Source organism: Hesperophylax consimilis, chromosome 5, assembly GCF_061612785.1.
Source record: "Hesperophylax consimilis isolate HC1 chromosome 5, BYU_Hcon_1.0, whole genome shotgun sequence".
In the NCBI taxonomy this organism is placed as follows: domain Eukaryota; kingdom Metazoa; phylum Arthropoda; class Insecta; order Trichoptera; family Limnephilidae; genus Hesperophylax; species Hesperophylax consimilis.
In genome coordinates, this window is record NC_142840.1 from 42343552 (window position 1) to 42362259 (window position 18708).

Genomic DNA, 18708 nt, shown 5'->3' on the forward strand with positions numbered 1-18708 from the left:
GGCACTGGCTGGAGAATAAATCCAGAAATACATGAGCCAGAGTTCAAGTTTAGATCCTCGCAGACCGGCTCCGGCTCGGCAGCCGGATCACCAAGAGCCACATCACCTATGGAAGAGGAATGGACGAGGGCCACGGCTTTAAAGCGCCCCCATTCCCCCCCCAAAGCCCATTTTTCGTCTGGTTTACGAAAACAAATACGAACCCTTACATAAAGTAAGCGAACCAGATCAAGAAATCTCGTCGCCACCGACGAAGAAACGCCTGACGCCACCAGGACCAGTGGCATCCACAAGCCGAGACCAGGCGCCCACCAGCCGAAGACCTATGACTACAACGACTCTTGGGAAGAGTACACGAGTCCCGCCCGTAGTCATGACCATAGGGTCAATGACGCACGGCGACATTACGGAAGAAGTGCAGAGGCACATTGGAAATGCCAACTTCAACTACCGGTATGCCAAAGGAGGCGAAATCAGCGTTGTGGTGAGCTCAGTAGAAGCCCACAAAAAACTGACAGCAGCCCTACGTGGAGAGGAGAAGCCTTTCCACACCTTCACCACAGAAGCGGAAAAATTAAAGAAGACCGTCATCAGGGGACTCCCGAAGTTGTCACCAGGTGACATAATGGAAGACCTTGAGAATCAAGGCTTCAAGACGCCAAGCCCCAAGCACCAGATCCTCTGATGACGAGGAAATAATGATTCTACTGCAAGGCCTCATCAGGGTACGCGAAAGACTGGCCTCCTGCTCATCCAAAGCAGAGAAACTGATCATCCTAATGGAGCTTCTCAAGGAGACCTCACCGTGAAGCTCCATGAGAAAAATGACAGCGACGGCGAAGAAATAGTATCCTTTTTAATATTACAAAATGTTTTTTCTCCCACAGGATTTCTCTCCCAAACTTTTTTGCAGGACCACCGAAGCGAAAAGGACGCAGCCAAATTATGAAAAAAAAAATGAAATACTTAAATTCAGTAAATCACAAAGTAAAACAGCGTAAAAAGTTCAGAACTTATTTTTTTCTTTTTCTTGTCATTTGTATGAGGTTTTTTATCCAGTTAAGAATTTTTCCTCACAAAACTTATTAATGTAAAATAAATTCAGTCAATTAAATACAAACATCAGATGGTGATAGTAATAAGGCTAATCAGCCGCAGTACTAGTTAGTTAGAAACATGAAGGGTATTGTTATAAGCCCTAGCTAGTTAGAGGATTACGAAAGAATCCATAAAATCATTAAAAAAAAATGGTCCACAAACACGGAGGAAATTGCTAATAATTTTAGAAGAACCTTTGCAGATATTTCCGGAAATGAAATACCGTCTGTCCCTGATATTATGGAATATGATGGACAAAACGTTTACCTCTCTGAAAGTAGTATAATGAAGGCCATAACAGGCACTAAGTCTGGTAAGTCTCCGGGACACGATAACCTAAGTATTGAACACATAAAATACGCAGGTAGATACATACCAAACTACTAAACATACTGTTCAACACAATACTTAAACACAACCATATACCGGGTGCAATGACGAAAACGATTATAACTCCATTCCTGAAATCTGGACAGCCTGACATGACTAACTCCAGCAATTACTGCCCAATATCTTTAGCAACTATAACTGCAAGATTATTTGAAAGAGTAACATTAAATTAGATACATGATAAACTAATGTCTAATTCTACAAGAAACGAAAAACTACCGTAGGTATACGGGTGCTTCTTAGACCTAAGTAAAAACTTCGACAGGGTCTGTCATAAAACATTATGGGATAAATTGAATCCTAGGAACATACCTACCTTATTAATAAACACACTATCCCGATGGCACTCCCAGCAGGTAAATGTTGTACGGTGGGCAAGTACATATTCCCAGCCGATATATTCCCCCATTCTATTTAATGTATGCATGGACGAGTTGTCAAGTCGCCTGGACATCCGAGCAGGCTGTCGTGTTAACAGTATATATGTATGAATCATAGCGGACGCGGACGACATGATCCTCCTAGCTCCGTCGATCAAGGGATTAAGATCACTGCTAAACACTTGTGAAGAATATGGAAAACAGCATAATATGATGTACAACCCGAAGAAGACGAAATTGATTGCGTTCCACCACGGAAAAAGTCAAGATACAAGTAAGATGCTCCCCGTATACCTTAACGAGGCAAAAATAAATACATGTTCGAACGTGAAATACTTGGGGCACATTATTAATGAAGACCTATCGGACGATGGCGATATCGAACGATAAAGGAGAAGCCTAAGCTTAGTGTCTAATATGATTACCCGCAGATTTTTCAAATGCAGCAATATCGTTAAAAAAAACACTGCTCAACACATTCTATACTGGCCTGTATACGTGTGAGACATGGTGTCACTACCGAACTTGCTCGATGGAACGACTCAATATAATGACGCCTGTAGAATCATATTTGGATACCGAAGATACAGCAGCGCATCGACAATGTTCACGGAACTAGGACTGAATGGATTTGCCGGCCTGATGAGACACCGGAGCACTGGTCACTGGAGCCAGGATGCGGCTAATGGCCTCCGCCAACACGTTGGTGACCGCAGCCTACCAGCACCAAGCGCCACTCCTGAGTGAGCGCTGTGCCCAAGCGCACTCAAGACCACATCCTGCATAGTTGTCCTTATTTGTTAATTTATTATATCTATTATACAACAAAAAACGTATATCCATATGGGACGTGTGGGATTGCACTAACCTCCCCACATTCTGGAATATAAATTATTATTATTATTATACCTAATAGATTGGAATCGATTTATTAACCGCTTACTAGTAAGGACAGTTCGACTATTTTTTTTATATAACAAAATAACTAATTTTTACATTTATCATAAAGGACACATTCCGTGAAAGCATTAAACAAAACAATGCGCTATTTGCTCAGCAAAACTTACCCATGGGTGGATGTACAATTTTATTCTCAGGTGAATTTGGTCAAATCTTACCGGTTGTGACGAGAGATAAACGTGTTGATGAAATTAATGCTTCATTAAAAATATATTACCTTTTGCAATATGTAAATTTCGTCATTTAGGTTCGTTTGACATATATCATTTATATATATTTGAAAAAGAAGTGGCCCTTATATGGATAATTGAGAAACTCCATAACTTATGTTATTGTGTTGAAATTGCATTCTATTGTTTAGACACGATTTAATGAGTTGAAGAGCAGCAGGACACAGTTCTTTTAGTAGTATCTCATAACTCCACGGTATCGAACGCTTTTTGCAGGGTTACGAGGATTACTGTAATATAATTTCCATTGTCTATCCTTTTTCTTATTTTATTTATCAGGTCATTCGTTGCCGAAAGAGTACCGATTTTTTTTCTGAAACCGTATTGTTTTTCATATATATCATCATTTTTTAATAGAGACTTGTTTAGCCTTTCATAAATAACATGTTCAAATTTTTTTGATAAAATTGTTAAAATGGAGATGGGCTGTTAATTTGAGGTATCCGTTTTAGATCCAGATTTGTAAATTGGTATTATCTTCGCAATTTTAAAGTTCCCTCTCTAATATAATAGTTAATTAGTTTTGATATTGGAGAAGCCATTCGTTCGGACAGACTTGCATTAATTCAATTCTTTATTTCGTTCTCCGTGTTGGGCTGAAGATAAAGTGATTCATTGCTATTGTGCTCTAACATTGTTTTGTTAGCTGGAAAGTGTGTGGGTTTTTTTAATTTATTTTATCAGCTAAGGAAGACACAATGTAGCAAAAGTAGTCATTAAAATTTTTCAAAATATCATCTCATTTGGGATTTTTTCTTTGTTAATCATTAATTTACTACAAGTTGTATTGATTGTTTTCGATTTGTTTCTTGTATGTTATTAATTGAGTTCCACGTTTTCTCCAAATAATTTTTGCAATTTTTAAAGAGAGTGGTATTTCAGTGGGTTTTTTTAGTAATATTATTTCGTACATTTAGGAATTCAGTTTTCAATGATAAGTTTGTTTGGTGTTGGTTTTAGTTTTAAATGTAATTTTTTTCTTTTTTAATTAGTTTTAACAGGTCTTTTGTTATCCAATCCGGATGACGTATATTTTTCGTTTTTTCGTGTACTATTAATTTATTTTATTTTTGAGGTAGTTTACAAAGTTGTTAGAATTTGTACCATTATTTAGTTTATCTAAATTAAAGTGTTTGTATTCATACGAAGACGTTATGGATGAAGTATGTGTGAAGGACAATCAGAAGTACTTTAGTATATTGTGATTAGATATTGCATTATCGAAGTTCGTTAATGAGTACGACAGTGTGATATCGGAGAGTACGAGATCTATGATTGTGTTAGTATTTTCAGTGTTGCATGTCTCGTGTTTGTTGTTGATTTTCTTCGAAATGCTATAATTATTTAATCTAATTGGTTCTGTGTACTTACGTGTTTGCGTATTTGTTGTGTCAAGTAAATTTATGTTGAAATCTCCAAAGATTGTGAACCTTTTGTGTGCTTCTAGTTGAGGGCTTAGTTTATGTAAGAAATCTTGAGAGTTAGCACTAGATTCGGGTCTTGAGAGGTAGCATTAGTGTATCAAGACATTATCCAAACGGTGCCATTATCCAAAAAAGACAAGTTCTGAGAGGCAATCTCAGAACAATCTCGCCAAATAAATATTAAATTTTCTATTACCTCTCAGAACTTGTCTTTTCTGCAGGCTTCTAAATTATTCCCGAAATGGTCTTCCCATATTTATGATATAGGTACAGATATCATCAGATCATTAACTGGCGTTTGGTGGGGAACTTACCCTACTGGAACGCAACGCTCGTTGTATTCTACGTGTTCACAGATGGCGTTAATTAATTAATTTTGTTTAAATACGCTTTTGCAAGGTATTGCTTTACAGTATTAAGACAAATTATTTGTTTGCGCCCTCATATACGCAATATGAATATGAATAAATAGTTTTGTCCATATAAAAACTCAATTCTACCGAGAAAAGCATACAAATACAATATTGGATTGAATCATCGGTAAAATATTGTATTTGTGTGCCTTTCTCGAAAGAATTAAGTCTTTAAACGAACAAAACTATTGATTCATATTCATATTGCGTATATACGGGCGCAAACAAATGATTTGTCTTAATATTGTAAAGCAATACCTTGCAAAAGCGTATTTAAACAAAATTAATTAATTAACGCCGTCTGTGAACACGTAGAATACAACGAGCGTTGCGTTTAACCTTAAGTCGTTTTACAATGTCCTTATTCTAAGCTATCTCGACTATGCCTGCTCACTTTTTAGTATTGCATCAAAAAATGTACTCAGTAAATTAGACAAAATTCAATTTAAATATTTGCGAATTATAACTGGAGCGATTCAATAGTGGCAAAACAATTCAATTCAAGAAGAATGTTCTGATCCCCCCTATTTATTCAAGGTGGCAACTATTTGCTGATATATTTGTTCTTAAATGTTTAAATTTTAAATGTCATCAGTTTATCCCCAGAATTTTATTATTCAACGACCCAACACATCCATCGACTACAATCAAAGTTCGAACAAAACCTCTTCCTGCCATCTGCAAAAAAAAAATCATTCTCTCTCAAATCTTCAAATTATCCAAAATGATCTTATAAATTAAAATATAGTTACGTCTATCCATAACAATTTTAGAAGGGATCGGCATCCTTTTTTTATTTTAATTTTTTAAATTTTTATTTTTTTATTTTTTATTTATCATTAAAAATGTATACATTGTCCTCCACGTTAGGAGTTCACCTGTGTTGTGGAGGACTTAAAAGACATTCCAATCCCCGGCCCGTAATTTTAATATGTTCAATGACATTATTTCATCTAATGGCCCAAATCCTTTCTTTTATTTCCTGATGACTCCAAATCTCCGAACTGTGGTATAGGTATTAACGTTTACCATAATAAATATAATGACAGAATACTCGTATTTCATTAAATTTTTAATAGAATGAGTGCATTGCAATAATTGAACCTCTCAAGTACATAATCAAAAATAATTCCCTTTTCTATCTGACTCTCTCAGTTCCCTCCAAAAACTAAAATCCAGTCGTCTTCATCCCGATGATTACTTTGTATGCCTTATTCGAGTGCTTATGGTCTCCATACAAATATTATTTAGATTTCTGAACACGTTCGCATTGTAGGTAATGATATTGCGGATTCCTTGGCAAAATCCCGCAATGTTTGGTCAGAGTATTGAAATATTGCTAGACAATCCAAGGGAGCCGGCTATGCTTCTATGCAAAGTACTATTCCATCAAAACCGTGGTTTCTCATCTCTTTCTCTCCAATTCAGTTGGTAACCAGCAAGAATTGGCAGGCCTCTAGGTTGTCAGCATCAATGGCTAATTCAGTCGGTAGCCAGGAGGAATTGGCCAGCCTCTAGGTTTTCAGCATCAATGGCTAATTCAGTCGGTAGCCAGGAAGAATTGGCCAGCCTCTAGGTTGTCAGTATCAATGCAGCAGGGTTTGGCCAGCCTCTAGGTGATCAGCGGCAGTGGGCAGTTCAGTCAGTAGCCAGGAGGAATTCATCAGCCTCTAGGTTGTCAGCATCAATGCAGCAGGGATTGGCTAGCCTCTAGGTGATCAGCGGCAGTGGGCATTTCAGTCGGTAGCCAGCAGGTATTCGTCAGCCTTTAGGTTGTCAGCATCTGCGGCTGGTTCAGTCGGTAGCCAGGAGGAAGTCATCAGCCTCTAGGTTGTCAGCATAAATGCAGCAGGGATTGGCCAGCCTCTAGCTGATCAGCGGCAGTGGGCAGTTCAGTCGGTAGCCAGTAGGTATTCGTCAGCCTTTAGATTGTCAGCATCTGTGGCCGGTTACGTCGGTAGCCAGGAGGAATTCATCAGCCTCTAGGTTGTCAGTATCAATGCAACAGGGTTTAGCCAGCCTCTAGGTGATCAGCGGCAGTGGGAAGTTCAGTCGGTAGCCAGCAGGAATTCATCAGCCTCTAGGTTGTCAGCATCAATGCAGCAGGGATTGGCCAGGCTCTAGGTGATCAGCGGCAGTGGGCAGTTCAGTCGCAGGAATTCAGCGGCGGCATGGTCATTTGATTATAAGGGCCGGCACACGGAGACGCCCCATTATTGTAATGATGGCAGATGAGTCTGGCTCAGCTGATTAGATTCAGTCTTTTTGCCGCCTGGTAACAGATTGATATATTTTTAAACTGGTAAATATTATGATTTGGAAAAAGGGGTCATCAACTTGCAGGTATTCAACTTTAACCGCAATTAAAATTAAATGCAATAAAATAATTGTTCATGTTCGATACACTCTGCGTACCTAGAAATAATAATAGTTTTGTAGCGCCGCGTTATGTGTAAATACACAATATTTTATTATGTTGATGCGTGCGTAAAGTCGCGATGGGAAAGAGACCAACCAATGTGTAGACATTGCCTCTCATTGCATTGTCACCCCTAGGGGAGAAAAGCTTCGCTCAGGACACCGGATACAAATTTGATTTTACTACAAAACATAATATTATTACTAGAATAATTAGGGTATGACTTAAAAGCTTTACTAAAATTAAATGTTATGCAAGATCATAAAAATCTCTTCATTCAGGGAAAAATAGTATTTTTCAGTTATAAAACAAGCCTAAAAAACTCAAAAAGTATTTTCAAAATCATGTCAAACTCTTTCAGTACACATCATATCAAACGTTGCACGATCTTCCCTATGTTCCTCTTCCCCTCCCTACTACCTTCAGCCTCACAATATACCCCAATTGAGGATGCCGCAGTCACACTGGCTCCAGACGGTTGAAAGCAGTTGGATGTCATCTGTTTCCTGATAGTTCTCTTAAAACTTTAAAAAGTGTATATTTTATTTACAAAGAAATACAAATCGTTGTTATCATTTACCTAACTCAATACACTTAATATATTTGTTATTGTTTACATTTAAACTTCTTTTATCAACCAACCCGGAAAAACTTCCTTTGTGTTACTTTGACAGTTCAAGGCTTAGCGCTCTATGGTTACAAGAGAACTCAGCGGTGTACCTAGAGTTATGTAATTAAAGGTTGCCTGGTTTAGTTGGCGAAAGCGGCCGTTTTAATTAGTTACCGTTCATAATAAAATACACATTTTTATCTCTTAAAACCAGTTTAATTACTGCACTTACATTTACACATCACAATTAAATATTACATTTTAAATCGTTAAGAAACAATAGTATTTTCTTTTTGTTGAAAATAACACATTTCCACGGTAAACCAGTAGATAACTACCTACAAACTTTTCTTATTATTATAATTAATATTTTAATTTGACAAATATTCGCCTAAAGATCACTTTCAGAATATTTTTATTATGTACTACATGTATATACTCGTATTATGCCACAATTTTGGTTACCTGGATATATTTTTGATAGATTCTTACCGAATGTAACAAAAAAATATATAGTAATTCTTTGGTACAACTATAACGGCATTTTACGACATGTCAAATAAATAGCCAAACATACCTAAATATATGTCTTGATGGTAAAACTTAAAAACGGTACTTAATTCATTAATTAATTTATGTCCCCTGTGTTTGGAGAGGTAAGGCTTTCCACTGTGAATCGAGAGGTCGCGGGTTCAAATCACGTAAATTTAAATAAATTAATTTGTGTTCCTTAACAATAAAATCATTCATAACAATGTATGGCATATTTGCGGCACGTTCCAAGTGGAACATACTCAGTATCGACATGATGAAAGATCACCTTTAAGAATTGAACAGTTGCTTGCATTTTTTTAATCATATTTGATGATCAGATCTGAATAGCCAGGAACTTCCCCCGCCTTCCCTTCCCCTCCCCGCTACCTTCAGCCTCACAACATACCCTAATTGGGTATAGCAGTCTCACTGGTTCCAGATGGTTGGGAGCAGTTGGTACTCTTGTGCGGTATTCACATTAAAACAGTAGGAACATTATCGATTAGGGCAAACGTATTTTGAGTCACATTTTGACGTGATGGGGTTAAATATCGTAGAAGCAGGACATTTATATTTATACTGTACAAAAGATCCAGATACCCTGGTACATAAAATAAAGCCCTTGCAATTAGCTATCGTCACATCAGAATATCTTCCATTGGCCGGGCATCGGAAGTTTGAGACAACTGTCGATCTGGCAACTGTCGCTGACTTGGTATACAAAATATGTGGCGATTGACTTGATATAGATGAAGACAGCGTAGACGTTGCATCTGGACACTTAAATTGAGCAGAACACAACTTGATTCTTGGATCAAAAGCTGTGCCCAACGGACATCTGAATTTTATTTGCGAATATCCATCATCTGCAAGTTGGCATAATATATAACCCGTACAATTTTCTACAGATATATCACTGAATCGGCCAGATATAGGGCACGTGAAACTAATTTTGGGAGATGGTGAGAGAGTAAATGATGAAGAAAATGTGGAATAAGCAGTAGTATAAGGGCATTCAAAAATGTCCGGTGAAGTACATAGTGAAGTTTCTGGATTGAATAAACTTGGTTCAGGACAGTCTAAATATGTTTTTTCAAAATGTCCTTCAGATATATGTGTGCACATTATAAAACTTTTACAATCTTTACTTAATGGGTGGTGGAAGTGACCATCAGCTGTACAGTTGAATGGAGTTAGAGATGTGGACTCCGTGAGATTTGATATCTGCAAAGGTGTAGGAAATGTAACTGAGTCAATAGAAAATTCAACAGTGGTGGTGGAGCAATTATATAAATGCGCTGGGGTGCACTTTGATTCAAGCGGGTTGAAAATGGTTGAAGATGGACAGTTAAAAGAATATTGTTTAAAAGTCTGACTTTGTTTAACACATAAGACATAACCAGTACAATTATTGCCTAGGTTTGTGTTTGGAAAACGCCCACTAGCTGAACACTTAAATGGCTTGAAGGCAGATTTAGTTATCGGGACAGTAACTGGAAGACTTGCGTTAAGTTTACCATGATTTCTTGATATATCTATCGAACAAGTGTAATTTGAAGACAAAACACATTTCGATAGAATGGGATTAAAAACGGTGGAAGATGTACAATTGAAAGAATACGGAATGAGAATACCGTTTCTGGTTATAGTACATAAGATGTAACTTTTACAATCAGGGATAAGAGAGTTGGGAAATCTTCCTACTGTTGTACACGTAAATGGCCTTTCAGTGATATGTTCGAATTCGTTATCGGAAATTAAAGATAAAGTCGAATTTAAATAGTTAGACGCATTGCTAAAATAACCCAGAGAACTATATAACTCTGTACGTTTTGACAGATGTGGAATTGTCGATAAGCCAAAAGGTGTTGCAATGGGGGTAATAGATTTTTCGTTTATGTGCGAAATTTTAGTTGGGAAAGTGGAAATAATCGTACTGGTCGAAATATTATCATTAAAATATTTTAATTGAGAAGTGAAATTACGAAATGAACTGAAAAAAACTGGCAAAGTATATATTTCATTCAATGTTGGTAAAGATGAAGGATTAATAATCGACGACGGAAGCTTAGATGAATAATTGCTTTCTAATGAAGAATCTATTGTTGACAAAGGTGAGACATCAGTGGTGATTATTGAAGATTTTGTTGAATATTCTGTGGGTAACTGAATATATGGTGTCAAGGATAAATTATATGCTGTCGAAAGTTTATCATATGAAGCTGAAAAGTTAGTAACATTAGGCACAGATGAATATGTATTTTCTGATGTTTCTGAAGTATGATTGAAAGACTGAAAAGTATCAAACGTTGTCGATGTTTTTGTCGATAAACCTGTTCTGGCAAACTTTGGTGAACTATATGAAATTGTTGTGTAAGGTGTGGCCTTGAAACCTATTTTTTTTGTATTGATTCTTATCGAAGTTGATATTTGCGTGGGTAATAAATTGACAGACCGAGAAAAAAAAGACTCCCGTGAAGAGGAATGATTGTCTGTAGTCGAAGGAGAGTCTGGCGTAAACATTGATATAGTTTCAACAGAAACAACCGTTATCGATTTTTTTGAAAACGGTGTTATTGGAACATAAGTAATCGTTGATGAGGGGTCTAAAAACATATTTGAAGGTGAGTGGGTTGATGATTCTAATAACGCAAAAGCACTTGAACTTGCCAAGGGAATGTCGTCATAGGTGATATTAAAATTAGGCGCTGAAGATGTAAAAGCATAATTCAAAACGTTTGTTGGTTCAAGCCCCCGTTCAGTCGGAGTAGCTATGAATTCTGGAGAATAAGTTAAAAGTTTAGGGCCTAAAGTGACATCGTTGGAAAGCGTCTCATCAGTAGTCATTATGGATGTTAGGGTAGAATTAGATAAAATGTGAGTGGTCAATAAGAGAGAAGTTCCATCAGTGGTTATTAATGATGATACTGTTGGGCTAGATTGGATGTCAGCTGTTGACGTTGTGGTTAAATCTGTTGATGAAGAGCTTATATATGTTGCCGATGAAAGTGTATTTCCAAAAGTTGTTTGTGGTGATGTTGCAGTAAAGCGAGATGGAATGTCAGTTGTTGACGAAACTGTTGAACTCGAATGGATGTCAGTCGTTGACGTAGCAGTTGAAGTTGATGAGATTTCAGATATTGTTGTTGATTCTGTTATCAAAGAGCTTCTGTCTGGGGTGAATGAAAGTGTTGTTCCATCAGTTGATACTGTCGAAGTAACAGTTGAGCTAGATGGAATGTCAGTTGTTGACGACAGTGTTGAACTCGAATGGATATCAGTCGTTGACGATACCGTGGAAGTTGATGAGATTTCAAATATTGTTGTTGGTGGATTTGTTGTTGATTCAGTTATCAAAGAACTTCTGTCTGGGGTGGATGAAAGGGTCGTTTCATCAAGTGTTACTGTCAATGTAACAGTTGAGCTAGATGGAACGTCCATTGTTGGCGTTGTGGTTGAATGTGTTGAAGAAGAGGTTATGTCTGTTGTGGATGTAAGGGTTGTTCCATCATTTATTACTGTCGATGTTACAGTCGAGCAAGATGGAATGTCAGTTGTTGAGGAAACTGTTGAACTCGAATGGATATCAGTCCTTGACGTAGAGGTTGAAGTTGAAGGGATTTCAGATATTGTTGTTGATGGATTTGTTATTGAATCTGTTATCAAAGAGCTTCTGTCTGGGGTGGATGAATGTGTTGTTCCATCAGTTGTTACTGTTGATGTTACAGTTGAGCTAGATGGAATGTCAGTTGTTGAACTCGAATGGATATCAGTCGTTGACGTAACAGTTGAAGTTGATGGGATTTCAGATATTGTTGTTGATGGATTTGTTGTTGATTCTGTTATCAAAGAGCTTCTGTCTGGGGTGGATGAAAATGTTGTTCCATCAGTTGTTACTGTCGATGTTACAGTTGAGCTAGATGGAATGTCCGTTGTTGACGACACTGTTGAACTCAAATGGATATCAGACGTTGACGATACCGTTGAAGTTGATGAGATTTCAGATATTGTTGTTGATGGATTTGTTGTTGATTCTGTTATCAAAGAACTTCTGTCTGAGGTGGATGAAAGTGTTGTTCCATCAGTTGTTACTGTCGATAATACAATTGGGCGAGATGGAATGTCAGTTGCTGACGAAACTGTTGAACTCGAATGGATGTCAGCCGTTGACGTGACAGGTGAAATTGATAAGATTTCAGATATTGTTGTTGATTCTGATATCAAAGTGCTTCTGTCTGGGGTGAATGAAAGTGTTGTTCCATCAGTTGATACTGTCGAAGCAACAGTTGAGCTAGATGGAATGTCAGTTGTTGACGAAACTTTTGAACTCGAATGGATATCAGTCGTTGACGTAACAGTTGAAAATGATGGGATTTCAGATATTGTTGTTGTTGGATTTGTTGTTGATTCTGTTAACAAAGAGCTTATGTCTGGGTTGGTTGAAAGTGTTGTTCCATTAGTTGTTACTGTCGATGTTACAGTTGAGCTAGATGGAATGTCCGTTGTAGACGACACTGTTGAACTCGAATGGATATCAGTCGTTGACGATACCGTTGAAGTTGATGAGATTCCAGATATTGTTGTTGATGGATTTGTTGTTGATTCTGTTATCAAAGAACTTCTGTCTGGGTTGGATGAAAGGGTCGTTCCATCAGTTGTTTCTGTCGATAATACAATTGGGCGAGATGGAATGTCAGTTGTTGACGACACTGTTGAACTCGAATGGATATCAGTCGTCGACGTAGAGGTTGAAGTTGATGGGATTTCAGATATTGTTGTTGATTCTGTTATCAAAGAACTTCTGTCTGGGGTGGATGAAAGTGTTGTTCCATCAGTTATTACTGTCGATGTTACAGTCGAGCTAGATGGAATGTCCGTTGTTGACGACACTGTTGAACTCGAATGGATATCAGTCGTTGACGTAGCAGTTGAAGTTGATAAGATTTCAGATATTGTTGTTGATTCTGATATCAAAGAGCTTCTGTCTGGGGTGAATGAAAGTGTTGTTCCATCAGTTGATACTGTCGAAGTAACAGTTGAGCTAGATGGAATGTCAGTTGTTGACGAAACTGTTGAACTTGAATGGATATCAATCGTTGACGTAACAGTTGAAAATGATGGGCTTTCAGATATTGTTGTTGTTGGATTTTTTGTTGATTCTGTTGGCAAAGAGCTTATGTCTGGGTTGGTTGAAAGTGTTGTTCCATCAGTGGTTACTGTCGATGTTACAGTCGAGCTATATGGAATGTCCGTTGTAGACGACACTGTTGAACTCGAATGGATATCAGTCGTTGACGATACCGTTGAAGTTGATGAGATTCCAGATATTGTTGTTGATGGATTTGTTGTTGATTCTGTTATCAAAGAACTTCTGTCTGGGTTGGATGAAAGGGTCGTTCCATCAGTTGTTTCTGTCGATAATACAATTGGGCGAGATGGAATGTCAGTTGTTGACGACACTGTTGAACTCGAATGGATATCAGTCGTCGACGTAGAGGTTGAAGTTGATGGGATTTCAGATATTGTTGTTGATTCTGTTATCAAAGAACTTCTGTCTGGGGTGGATGAAAGTGTTGTTCCATCAGTTATTACTGTCGATGTTACAGTCGAGCTAGATGGAATGTCCGTTGTTGACGACACTGTTGAACTCGAATGGATATCAGTCGTTGACGTAGCAGTTGAAGTTGATAAGATTTCAGATATTGTTGTTGATTCTGATATCAAAGAGCTTCTGTCTGGGGTGAATGAAAGTGTTGTTCCATCAGTTGATACTGTCGAAGTAACAGTTGAGCTAGATGGAATGTCAGTTGTTGACGAAACTGTTGAACTTGAATGGATATCAATCGTTGACGTAACAGTTGAAAATGATGGGCTTTCAGATATTGTTGTTGTTGGATTTGTTGTTGATTCTGTTGGCAAAGAGCTTATGTCTGGGTTGGTTGAAAGTGTTGTTCCATCAGTGGTTACTGTCGATGTTACAGTCGAGCTATATGGAATGTCCGTTGTTGACGACACTGTTGAACTCGAATGGATATCAATCAATGACGATACCGTTGAAGTTGATGAGATTTCAGATATTGTTGTTAATGGATTTGTTGTTGATTCTGTTATTAAAGAACTTCTGTCTGGGTTGGATGAAAGGGTCGTTGCATCAGTTGTTACTGTTGATTTAACAGATGAGCTAGATGGAACGTCAATTGTTGGCGTTGTGGTTGAATGTGTTGAAGAAGAGGTTATGTCTGTTGTAGATCTAAGGGTCGTTCCATCATTTATTTCTGTCGATGTAACAATTGAGCTAGATGGAATGTCAGTTGTTGACGACACTGTTGAACTCGAATGGATATCAGTCGTTGACGTAACAGTTGAAAATGATGGGATTTCAGATATTGTTGTTGTTGGATTTGTTGTTGATTCTGTTAACAAAGAGCTTATGTCAGGGTTGGTTGAAAGTGTTGTTCCATCAGTTGTTATTGTCGATGTTACAGGCGAGCTATATGGAATGTCCGTTGTTGACGACACTGTTGAACTCGAATGGATATCAGTCCTTGACGTAGAGGTTGAAGTTGAAGGGATTTCAGATATTGTTGTTGATGGATTTGTTATTGAATCTGTTATCAAAGAGCTTCTGTCTGGGGTGGATGAATGTGTTGTTCCATCAGTTGTTACTGTTGATGTTACAGTTGAGCTAGATGGAATGTCAGTTGTTGAACTCGAATGGATATCAGTCGTTGACGTAACAGTTGAAGTTGATGGGATTTCAGATATTGTTGTTGTTGGATTTGTTGTGGATTCTGTTAACAAAGAGCTTATGTCTGGGTTGGGTGAAAGTGTTGTTCCATCAGTTGTTACTGTCGATGTTACAGTTGAGCTAGATGGAATGTCCGTTGTAGACGACACTGTTGAACTCGAATGGATATCAGTCGTTGACGATACCGTTGAAGTTGATGAGATTTCAGATATTGTTGTTGATGGATTTGTTGTTGATTCCGTTAACGTAGCAGTTGAAGTTGATAAGATTTCAGATATTGTTGTTGATTCTGATATCAAAGAGCTTCTGTCTGGGGTGAATGAAAGTGTTGTTCCATCAGTTGATACTGTCGAAGTAACAGTTGAGCTAGATGGAATGTCAGTTGTTGACGAAACTGTTGAACTTGAATGGATATCAATCGTTGACGTAACAGTTGAAAATGATGGGATTTCAGATATTGTTGTTGTTGGATTTGTTGTTGCTTCTGTTAACAAAGAGCTTATGTCTGGGTTGGGTAAAAGTGTTGTTCCATTAATTGTTACTGTCGATGTTACAGTTGAGCTAGATGGAATGTCCGTTGTAGACGACACTGTTGAACTCGAATGGATATCAGTCGTTGACGATACCGTTGAAGTTGATGAGATTCCAGATATTGTTGTTGATGGATTTGTTGTTGATTCTGTTATCAAAGAACTTCTGTCTGGGTTGGATGAAAGGGTCGTTCCATCAGTTGTTTCTGTCGATAATACAATTGGGCGAGATGGAATGTCAGTTGTTGACGACACTGTTGAACTCGAATGGATATCAGTCGTTGACGTAGAGGTTGAAGTTGATGGGATTTCAGATATTGTTGTTGATTCTGTTATCAAAGAACTTCTGTCTGGGGTGGATGAAAGTGTTGTTCCATCAGTTATTACTGTCGATGTTACAGTCGAGCTAGATGGAATGTCCGTTGTTGACGACACTGTTGAACTCGAATGGATATCAGTCGTTGACGTAGCAGTTGAAGTTGATAAGATTTCAGATATTGTTGTTGATTCTGATATCAAAGAGCTTCTGTCTGGGGTGAATGAAAGTGTTGTTCCATCAGTTGATACTGTCGAAGTAACAGTTGAGCTAGATGGAATGTCAGTTGTTGACGAAACTGTTGAACTTGAATGGATATCAATCGTTGACGTAACAGTTGAAAATGATGGGCTTTCAGATATTGTTGTTGTTGGAATTGTTGTTGATTCTGTTGGCAAAGAGCTCATGTCTGGGTTGGTTGAAAGTGTTGTTCCATCTGTGGTTACTGTCGATGTTACAGTCGAGCTATATGGAATGTCCGTTGTTGACGACACTGTTGAACTCGAATGGATATCAATCGTTGACGATACCGTTGATGTTGATGAGATTTCAGATATTGTTGTTGATGGATTTGTTGTTGATTCTGTTATTAAAGAACTTCTGTCTGGGTTGGATGAAAGGGTCGTTGCATCAGTTGTTACTGTTGATTTAACAGATGAGCTAGATGGAACGTCAATTGTTGGCGTTGTGGTTGAATGTGTTGAAGAAGAGGTTATGTCTGTTGTAGATCTAAGGGTCGTTCCATCATTTATTTCTGTCGATGTAACAATTGAGCTAGATGGAATGTCAGTTGTTGACGACACTGTTGAACTCGAATGGATATCAGTCATTGACGTAACAGTTGAAAATGATGGGATTTCAGATATTGTTGTTGTTGGATTTGTTGTTGATTCTGTTAACAAAGAGCTTATGTCTGGGTTGGTTGAAAGTGTTGTTCCATCAGTTGTTATTGTCGATGTTACAGGCGAGCTATATGGAATGTCCGTTGTTGACGACACTGTTGAACTCGAATGGATATCAGTCGTTGACGTAGAGGTTGAAGTTGATAGGATTTCAGATATTGTTGTTGATGGATTTGTTGTTGAATCTGTTATCAAAGAGCTTCTGTCTGGGGTGGATGAAAGTGTTGTTCCATCAGTTGATACTGTTGATGTTACAGTTGAGCTAGATGGAATGTCAGTTGTTGAACTCGAATGGATATCAGTCGTTGACGTAACAGTTGAAAATGATGGGATTTCAGATATTGTTGTTGTTGGATTTGTTGTTGATTCTGTTAACAAAGAGTTTATGTCTGGGTTGGGTGAAAGTGTTGTTCCATCAGTTGTTACCGTCGATGTCATAGTTGAGCTAGATGGAATATCCGTTGTTGACGACACTGTTGAACTCGAATGGATATCAGTCGTTGACGATACCGTTGAAGTTGATGAGATTTCAGATATTGTTGTTGATGGATTTGTTGTTGATTCCGATATCAAAGAACTTCTGTCTGGGTTGGATGAAAGGGTCGTTCCATCAGTTGTTACTGTCAATGTTACAGTTGAGCTAGATAGAACGTCCATTATTGGCGTCGTGGTTGAATGTGTTGAAGAAGAGGTTATGTCTGTTGTGGATGTAAGGGTCGTTCCATCATTTATTACTGTCGATGTTACAGTCGAGATAGATGGAATGTCAGTTGTTGAGGAAACTGTTGAACTCGAATGGATATCAGTCGTTGATGTAGAGGTTGAAGTTGATGGGATTTCAGATATTGTTGTTGATGGATTTGTTGTTGATTCTGTTATCAAAGAACTTCTGTCTGGGGTGGATGAAAGGGTCGTTCCATCAGTTGTAACTGTCAATGTAACACTTGAGCTAGATGGAACGTCCATTGTTGGCGTTGTGGTTGAATGTGTTGAAGAAGAGGTTATGTCTGTTGTGGATGTAAGGGTCGTTCCATTATTAATTACTGTCGATGTTACAGTTGAGTTAGACGGAATGTCAGTTGTTGACGAAACTGTTGAACTCGAATGGATATCAATCGTTGACGTAACAGTTGAAAATGATGGGCTTTCAGATATTGTTGTTGTTGGATTTGTTGTTGATTCTGTTAACAAAGAGCTTATGTCTGGGTTGATTGAAAGTGTTGTTCCATCAGTTGTTACTGTCGATGTTATAGTTGAGCTAGATGGAATGTCCGTTGTTGACGACACTGTTGAACTCGAATGGATATCAGTCGTTGACGATACCGTGGAAGTTGATGAGATTTCAAATATTGTTGTTGGTGGATTTGTTGTTGATTCTGTTATCAAAGAGCTTCTGTCTGGGGTGGATGAAAATGTTGTTCCATCAGTTGTTACTGTCGATGTTACAGTTGAGCTAGATGGAATGTCAATTGTTGAACTCGAATGGATATCAGTCGTTGACGTAACAGTTGAAAATGATGGGATTTCAGATATTGTTGTTGTTGGATTTGTTGTGGATTCTGTTAACAAAGAGCTTATGTCTGGGTTGGGTGAAAGTGTTGTTCCATCAGTTGTTACTGTCGATGTTACAGTTGAGCTAGATGGAATGTCCGTTGTAGACGACACTGTTGAACTCGAATGGATATCAGTCGTTGACGATACCGTTGAAGTTGATGAGATTTCAGATATTGTTGTTGATGGATTTGTTGTTGATT